The sequence below is a fragment of the Schistocerca americana genome, chromosome 1 (genome assembly GCF_021461395.2).
Source record: "Schistocerca americana isolate TAMUIC-IGC-003095 chromosome 1, iqSchAmer2.1, whole genome shotgun sequence".
Taxonomy (NCBI): Eukaryota; Metazoa; Arthropoda; class Insecta; order Orthoptera; family Acrididae; genus Schistocerca; species Schistocerca americana.
The window spans coordinates 1224106948-1224116491 of NC_060119.1; the positions used below are offsets into that span (position 1 = coordinate 1224106948).

The 9544-nt window shown below is 43.2% G+C and overlaps 1 non-coding gene across 1 annotated transcript; it reads left to right on the forward strand.

Moving 5' to 3' along the window:
- Window positions 1-8580: 8580 nt before the first annotated feature.
- Window positions 8581-8655, forward strand: Trnas-cga. The gene has a single exon. It is a non-coding gene; the product is annotated as a tRNA-Ser (tRNA).
- The last annotated feature ends 889 nt before the right edge of the window (window positions 8656-9544 follow it).

Below are 9544 nucleotides of genomic sequence, written 5' to 3' on the forward strand. Positions count from 1 at the left end.
TAGAATTTTTATGTAAATATCTGTCCGTATGTGTTGCCTTCCGAAAAACTTTATATTCCAAGCTTCTATCGGACCACTGGAACTGAAGTAGGATAATGAATTTTATGATCAACTTGATGGAGTAGCAATGGGTAATCCATTAGGCCCTGCGATTGCCAATCTTTATATGGAGAAGTTTGAACAATCAGCCCTAGACAAAACTAGTAACAAACCATCTCGTTGGTATCGATATGTAGATGACACATTTGTGGTTTGGTCCCATGGCAGAAGGGCCTTGGACGATTTCTTTGATTATCTAAATAAAATTCACCCAAAAATACAGTTTACCATGGAAATAGAAAAGGATAACAGCATATCTTTCTTGGATGTCTTAGTTATGAGACGGTCCGATAGAAGCTTGGAATATAAAGTTTTTCGGAAGGCAGCACATACGGACAGATATTTACATAAAAATTCTAATCATCATCCTCAACAAAAAAGAGGTGTCATAAAAGTCTTGTCGATCGAGCGGAACGGATATGTACACCTGAACATTTGGATGCTGAAGTGAAACATCTGAAGCAGGCTTTTGAAAAAAACGGCTACTCAAGGAAAGAGATAAATAGAATTTTGCGCCCAAGGAACAGAAACCCAAAAGATAAGAATGAACCACAACGACAGAAAAATACAGTAGTTCTCCCTTTTATTAAAAAAGTAACAGATCGGATCGGTAAAATTTTACGAAAACATGACATAAAACCGATCTTTAAACCAACAAAGAAAATAAGTCAAGTACTACGATCTGTGAAGGATAAACGCCCTCCCCTGTCGACATGTAGTGTGTATAAAATTCCATGTATCTGTGGTAAAGTTTACATTGGTACTACCAAAAGAAGCGTAAACACGCGACTGAAAGAGCATAAAAGTCTTTGTCGACTTGGAAAAATAGAAAAGTCAGCTGTAGCGGAACGTGCTCTTCAACCAGGCAACCACCAAGTGAAGTTTTCGGATACCGAAGTTTTATCTACAACGTTAAATTACTATCCACGGCTATATAGAGAAGCTATCGAAATTTATAAACATCACGATAATTTTAATAGGAAAGAGGAGGCTATGAAACTTAGCGATATATGGACAGTGGCTCTACAAAATTGCTAACAATTTTTATCTTGGACAAGGTGGTAATCGATAGTCAACCTTATCTTTGCTATGGATTATCAGTGGCTCTACAAAATTGCTAACAATTTTTATCTTAGACAAGGTGGTAATCGATAGTCAACCTTATCTTTGCTATGGATTATCACTGCTCATCACGTGTCACCTGGACCACGCCCCCCTTTCTCACAATATATAAGTCGCTCTCAGACACCCGACCAGTCAGTCGGCAAGACTCAGCGGAGCAGCGCCTCTGAGGAAGTCCAGCGCAGTTCTGGACGAAACGTAAGGAGCAGAAAAGTTCTTGGACCACGACCTCACATCCCGGAAAGTATATCAACAGCCGTACCATGATTTGCATCTAAGAGTGAAAGGAACCCTAACACCATTGACAAGATTTCGTATGCTATTCAGAGACATTTTCTGAGTATTCGAATGTAAATGACCCACCGTCTCCTGCGGTTGGTTACAGAGTAGTAATTAGGACGGTTTATACTTCGATATTTAAAACATATCATTAACGGGTCTCGATGTACCGAAAGATAGTATAGATACTACGATGTATCGACGGGAAAGCTATCGAAGATACTTCGATATTTAGAACATATCATTAACGGTTCTCGATGTACCAAAAAATAGTATCGATACTACGATGTATCGACGGGAAAGCTATCGACGTACCACCCTACAAAAATATCGGCTGCTCATTGCTAATACTGCCGGGTTCACAATTCTTTTTATTTAAGTATTAATTTATTATTAGATATTCTGTACATCAACAACTTAGCGACCTGCTTATGCCCTTAGAGCAAAAATTGAAAGGAAAACGATGCAGTTCTAAGGGGCTGCAGTCATGGACTGTGCGGCTGGTCCCGGCGGAGGTTCGAGTCCTCCCTCGGGCATGGGTGTGTGTGTGTGTTTGTCCTTAGGATAATTTAGGTTAAGTGGTGTGTAAGCTTAGGGACTGATGACCTTAGCAGTTAAGACCCATAAGATTTCACACACATCTGAACATCATCATCATCTGAAAACGATGCACGTTCACGCTTGGCGATAACCACTTTGCTAACAGTGGTAACTGCATGTAAGTGAGACAATAAAAGGTGTCCGATGGGTTCATCGTTCGATTTTGTCACATATCGGATTCGTTCGCAACACTGCAGATCGATTTCGCTTTCTTTTTTTTTCATTTCTGCAAATGGCTGCGATCTTGCAGTTGAAGTGTCAAACTTGTGTACTGAAGTTAAACGTAGCAGTTTTTGTTGTTATGTGGTCCTATTCACCTCCCCCTTCAGTGCAATCGGACTTCTTCTTTGTACTACCTACACTTCATTCACGAGAGGCAGGCACGATAGTACTAAAGGAGGCGGGGACTGTTGTGCTTGTTGGTTGAGAAGCGTTAGCAATAGAATGAGCTGGTTAGGAGAGCCCTATAGGACTTGACGTCGAATATCACCTGTGTAAGATATCCATCAGGTACATTACGAATATCACACAGACTTTACGTACTGATAGCCGGGGACCGTCGAACGTTGCGGCAACTGAAAAAAAAAAAATCATGAAAACTTGCGGAAGGGACCATTCGTCAGTTTCAAAGTGCTGTCGGTAGTCCAACTAGCACAATGACTGTGCTTAGGCTGTTAAAAAGAATGCGATATAATGACAGAGCAGCTCCCCGTAAGACACACATTTATGTTGCCACTTCTAAGCGGCGGTTGTAGTGGTGTCAGATGCCACTGGACAGTAGGTGATTGGAAAGGAGTGATTTGGAGTGGTGAATCACGCTGTAGAGTTTGGCAATCCGATAGAAGGGTTTGGGTTTGACAGATTCCTGGAGAAGGTTACATGCCATCATGTGTACTGCCAACAGTGGAGTACGGATGAGGTGTTGTTATGGTGATAAGGGTGTTATCCTCTCAGCATATGAACACGTTTTATAGTGCTGTGTTCTGCGTATATCCGAAGAACATTTCAGGGACGCTGATTTTATCAACATGACGAAGCACCCTTTCATAAAGCAGTATATGTGAGGCAATGGTTCTTGAGAATAATGTTCTTGACATTGTCTGGCTTGTCCAGAGTCCAGACCTGATCCCAGTGGATAACCCCATCGACGAACATAACCACCTTCTCTGTTTTGCGTTCTTGAAGAAAAATGGCCAGCCATTGCTCCGCTGACTTCCAGACACCTCATGGATTGCGCCCCCAACAAACTTACAAAGGCGGGGACTGTTGTGCATTTAAGTTGAGAAGGGTTAGCAATAGAATGAGCTGGTTAGAAGAGCTCAATAGGACTTGGCGTCGAATGTCACCTAAGATATCCATTAGTTACATTTCAAGCCCTCTAAAGCTAATCAAGTGGACACACCTCATACTAAATCTCTGTTGGTCTTTGTTTGTTTCATCCTAGTATTTTCCTGCCGATTAACTGACGTTTGACACCAAGTCATATCTTTTTATTTTCCGATTTGGCAGATCACGGCAGTTATCTACCCTTACCATTTCCTAATACGAATTCTTCCTGCGTCTCTGATCTCGTTGTCTACGTTAGGTTAAGTCCAGGCTTGCATGATGATTCATGATGGGTGCTGTAGCTGTAGATTATTTTGTTTTGGAACACTCGGGTTATTTTCATCCCAAATTAAACGATATGGTTTCAGAAAACTTTTGAAGTCTCAAACAACTACAATGCAAATATGTAGAGTGGACGAAAATTTGTACAAAAGCCAGGATTCTAACCCAGGTCTTGTGCCCACTAGGCAGCTAGATAACCATTACGCCTCCCTGGCAAAGTGGCATTGTACAAGTACATGGGCTATGCTACCTCCTCAATGCAAATTCCCATTCATGCCTCGGCCCAATTGATATTCGTCCTGAACTAGAAAAAAAAAAGAAAAGTTCAAATGTGTGTGAAATCTTATGGGACTTAACTGCTGAGGTCATCAGTCCCTAAGCTTACACACTACTTAACCTAAATTATCCTAAGGACAAGCGCACATACCCATGCCCGAGGGAGGACTCAAACCTCCGCCAGGATCAGCCGCATAGTCCATGACTGCAGCGCCTAGTACCGCTCAGCTACTCCCGCGCGGCAACTCGAATAGCATTGCAGGGGCTCTCCAACTGCGTTCGAGTAGCAACTCAGCATCGAACGAAGTGGGGGATCCTGCCTGAGACCCAGGCATAAGTGCTTTAATCAAATGAAACTGTATGGTTCCAGAGACCTTTCACAGAGCTATGTTAACACAACTGTTCCGGGGTGCCTTATTGGTTAGCACATCTGTCTAGTGAGCAGGAAACCCAGGTTCGAATCCCGGCCTTTTTACAAATTTTCATTCGCCGCTTCAGTCTGCATGTATTTTCCTCTCAATTTTCCATCCAGTTCTTTTTGTTCTTTACTTTATTTGCAATCGATTTCGATGCCTTTTATAGCTACATCTTCAAGCACCAAGGCACAGTTATCGACATGAAATAAACCCGCAAGTATCTGTGTTGCTGCATCCTCCACAGTAAATACGAGTGTGCCTCAGTGGCGCTAAATAAAGCCATAACAGACTTCTCAATCGACTGAAAGTAAAGCTAACAACAGCAGGATGGTAAATTCTGCCTGCTGAAGCAGAGCTTCGCAGCTCGATTGTTCGTGTTGTTGCATATATCTTCTCCAGCGCCATACGCTGTCAGTTTGCTGCAATGCTTTTCTCGAGACGTGTACCCTGCGTTGTCCTCGGTCCGCTGCGCCTCGCGCCATGGGAGTGCTGCTCGGTAGGTACCTGTGCGGCCGGCGCTGTGTGACGCACCCACGACTCGGCAGACAAGCTTCCATAGCGGCGCCGCGCGGAGGCGGCGGCGGGGGCGGCGGCGGCTGCCGGCCGTCTGTGCGTGGGCGTCGGGGGCAGCCGTGTCCAGCACCAGTCACACGACGTGGCAACGCGGCCGCTTTCTCCAGCCGACGATACGTAAACGACTCGAGGACGAGCACCTCCCACTCGGCACCTCATCACAATAAAGCGCCGTCTGCACGGTACCTGTTCTCTCGGGAGCGCACGCTCGCACACTCCGCTGCAACAGGGCTCGTATTCAGCAAGTAGCTGTCCGGGAGGGTACAGTGTGTGCCAGCATCTAGGGGAATCTTCCAGTGCCACGCTACACCAATGTTTACCAGCTAAAAAAAAAAAAAAAAAAAAAAAAATGGTTCACATGGCTCTGAGCACTATGGGACTTAACAGCCGAGGTCGCCAGTCCCCTAGAACTACTTAAACCTAACTAATCTAAGGACATCACACACATCCAGCCCGAGGCAGGATTCGATTCGAACCTGCGACCGTGGCAGTCGTGGGGTTCCGGACTGAAGAGCCTAGAGTTCGATGCGTGGGGGGAGTGGGGGGTTTTTGTCACATTTTTCTTATTTTCTTGCACCCACCTCCCTCACACCCCCAAATACAAGTTGTTGCCAACGAAACTTTTAACATTCCACAGTTGGCTAGGAGTTAATTACAGTCCAATAAAATACGGGGTGTTCATTATACATTCTCCTTTTTCTTCCGCCACGTCTGTGTTAGGACTAAGGCCTGTTTCGGTGTTACCACGTCATCCTCCGTCTTACCAGACGTCTCTTACCCCACGGTTTGTAATCCTTTGCTAGTTTAGGAAGTCTTGACTTGCGAAATACGTGTTCTCTCTACTTTTCTTTGTACTGGATTGCGTTTTGGGTTATTGATTAGATTTCTAATTCTTCCTTTATTACTTGGTTTCTAATCTTGCCTTCCCTAGCATAGCCTTTCACAGATCTTAGAAATTACATTTCTGACGCTTTAAGTGCCGTAAATCATTCCTTCTCAGCGTCAAAATTTGTGCCCCATACAGTGAAGTACGAATTGTCATGACTCCTCATATTAGAAGTAATAGTAGTAGCTTTATTCACCCGTAGATCTCTTTTTCAAGGATATAGGACATGTCAAATTATTTACAAATTTAGATCAATTTAAAATAAGCTAATTCGTATACACATATATTTACAGACTTCTAGTTGGAGACAATCATTAGATTTACTCCTGGTATACAATACGTTTTTTACAAATAACTAATAAAAAAATGTAATGGCACATTGTTCACTCATATCTCACTATCAGTCACTGCACACACTATACAAACATTGTATCATAACACTTCGCTCACTACACACACACACACACACACACACACACACACACACACACACACACTGGTGATCTGTGGGCCATTTTCTGTAACGCAGCTTCCCATTTGCTATGCTGAAAAACTGAGGCAGCATCACTCCATAATGAGTGAGATGTTGAGCTCAGAAAGAGGAAGAGGTTTTAGTATTGTGTTATGCATAGCTTGGGGGTAAGTATTTCTAGAAAGGAAAAAAGGAAGGAAAAACACATAAAGTGAAGGTGTTATGTGGAATGTTGGATATTTTATAATCATTATTATTATTCCTGAATGAGATTTTCACTCTGCAGCGGAGTGTGCGCTGATATGAAACATCGTGGCAGATTAAAACTGTGTGCCCGACCGAGACTCGAATTCGGGACCTTTGCCTTTCGCGGGCAAGCGCTCTACCATCATCCGAGCTACCGAAGGACGACTCACGCCCGGTCCTCACAGCTTTACTTCTGCCAGTATCTCGTCTCCTAACTTCCAAACTTTACAGAAGCAGTTCTGCAAGTTTCGCAGGAGAGCTTCTGTAAAGTTTGGAAGGTAGGAGACGAGATACTGGCAGAAGTAAAGCTGTGAGGACCGGGCGTGAGTCTTACTTCGGTAGCTCAGATGATGGTAGAGCACTTGCCCGCGAAAGGCAAAGGTCCCGAATTCGAGTCTCGGTCGGGCACACAGTTTTAATCTGCCAGACAGATTTATTATTATTATTTATTTGCATAGCATTCTTCCTCAAATTCCTACTCTGTTTTAGCTAAGTAATCCTTCAATGTATAAAATGTATTGCATGACAGGTACTTTTTAACTGCCTTTTTAAATAAATGCATTTTGGCAATTTCTTTAATCTCTTTTATGTAATTTATTGTACAGTTTTATTCCTTGGTAGAAAATGCTGTTTTGAGTTTTATGTTAATTTTTTCTTGGTAAATGTAAGTTGAGTCTCTCTCTTGTTGCATGGTCATGGACAGAGCTGTTATTTTTGATGTGTACAACTGACTGGTAAATGTATTCACATGAAGTAGTCAAAATCCCCAGTGTTCTGAACAAATCTTTACAATGAGCTCGACTAGTATTTTTGGTTATTATTCCTATGGCTCTTTTCTGGAGTATAAAAATTGTGTTCATATTTTGTGCATTTTTTCCTCAAAAAAGAATTCCATAGCTAAGAATAGAGTGTACATATGAATGATATGTAACTAAAAGACACTGCATGCTACACACTGATGATGGGATCTAAGGGCATAACATGCTGATGTTTGCAAGTACCTTTGTGTGTTCACACCACTTCAACTGAGAATCAGTACTCATTCCTAGAAATTTTGCATTTTTTTCACAGCCTATACAAATGCCATCTACATTTAATTTAACATTGTCATTTTCCACTTCAAACTGACATCCATGGCATTAGTTTTCTTTATGTTCAATGTCACTTTATTACTTATTGACCAATGTTATACCACCTTAACGTTATTCAGGAGGTTTGTGTATCCCATTGATCCACTTTGCTATGCAGGTGGCAGCGCTGCTTCTGGTAGCGTCACCCATGTCAGACTGGTGAGTTGGTGACATTCCCGACGAAGTGCAGTCATCCGAGCGGGTCTCCCTTCTTGGAAGTATGTGGACAGCAACAACATGGACCTTTAGCTAAATCTGACATTTCTTCCACTTACGTATGTCGGGCTTTTGTTTTCTTTCGGCTTCTCTTGGCCAACTCTTGTTTTTTTTTTTTTTTTTTTTTTTTTTTTTTTTTTTTTTTTTTTTTTTTTTGACCTCAACGGTATTAGGTATCGAGGCCTGAGGGTGTCATTTATCTTCCGTTTCTATACCCAACGGCGAAGAACCCAACGGTAGTTATGGCGGAAGACAAGCCCTCTGGAATGACGTAACTGACGGAAAAGGTATCTTCAAAGCAACCTCAAAACACTGCTGCCTTGAAGATACGTATTGACTCGTCGACGGCTTGAGGAAAATACATCATCGAACAAAAACTACCTGGCACTCCTGGATGTCGGTTTTGATATGGGCTAGCAAGCCATACTTGTAAAAAGACGCGCATTCGAAAGCCTCACATCGAGCCTCCGAAGACGAAGGAATATAAAATGCTCAGGAATAAATAAGGATATGAGAAAAGAATTAAGGGATGTATTAAATGTGACCCACGTATCTTCACCACCCTAAATGACTTTTTCTCCAGAGAAACAGCTTTACTTCTGCCAGTACCTCGTCTCCTACCTTCAAAATTTACAGAAGCTCTCCTGCGTGAGTCGTGCTTCGGTAGCTCAGTTGGTAGAGCACTTGCCCGCGAAAGGCAAAGGTCCCGAGTTCGAGTCTCGGTCGGGAACACAGTTTTAATCTGCCAGGAAGTTTCACATCAGCGCACACTCCGCTGCAGAGTGAAAATCTCATTCTGGAAACATCCCCCAGGCTGTGGCTAAGCCATGTCTCCGCAATATCCTTTCTTTCAGGAGTGCTAGTTCTGCAAGGTTCGCAGGAGAGCTTCTGTAAAGTTTGGAAGGTAGAAGACGAGGTACTGGCAGAAGTAAAGCTGTGAGTAGCGGGCGTGAGTCGTGCTTCGGTAGCTCAGTTGGTAGAGCACTTGCCCGCGATAGGCAAAGGTCCCGAGTTCGAGTCTCGGTCGGGCACACAGTTTTAATCTTTCTAGGCAGTTTCATATGAGCGCACACTCCGCTGCAGAGTGAAAATCTCATTATGGAAACATCCCCCCAGGCTGTGGCTAAGCCATGTCTCCGCAATATCCTTTCTTTCAGAAGTGCTAGTTCTGCAAGGTTCGCAGGAGAGCTTCTGTAAAGTTTGGAAGGTAGGAGACGAGGTACTGGCAGAAGTAAAGCTGTGAGTACCGGGCGTGAGTCGTGCTTCGGTAGCTCAGTTGGTAGAGCACTTGCCCGCGAAAGGCAAAGGTCCCGAGTTCGAGTCTCGGTCGGGCACACACTTTTAATCTGGCAGGAAGTTTCATGTATCAAACAAATGTTATTTGGCTACCAGGAGGGTATTAACTAGCATGACTGCCGTTCTTGTAACTTAGTTCATTACGAAGATGTAAATAGAGATATATCCTTTTTAAATAGTGCACTATAGTTTTCATTCGATAATTCGTTTCCATTTCTCGAGACCTGTTCAGAAAGGTATCACCATGTACCATGCACGTAAACAGGATGTTATTAAAAACGTAACACAACACTGACTTTGACTCTCCCACACTAGCACACATCGG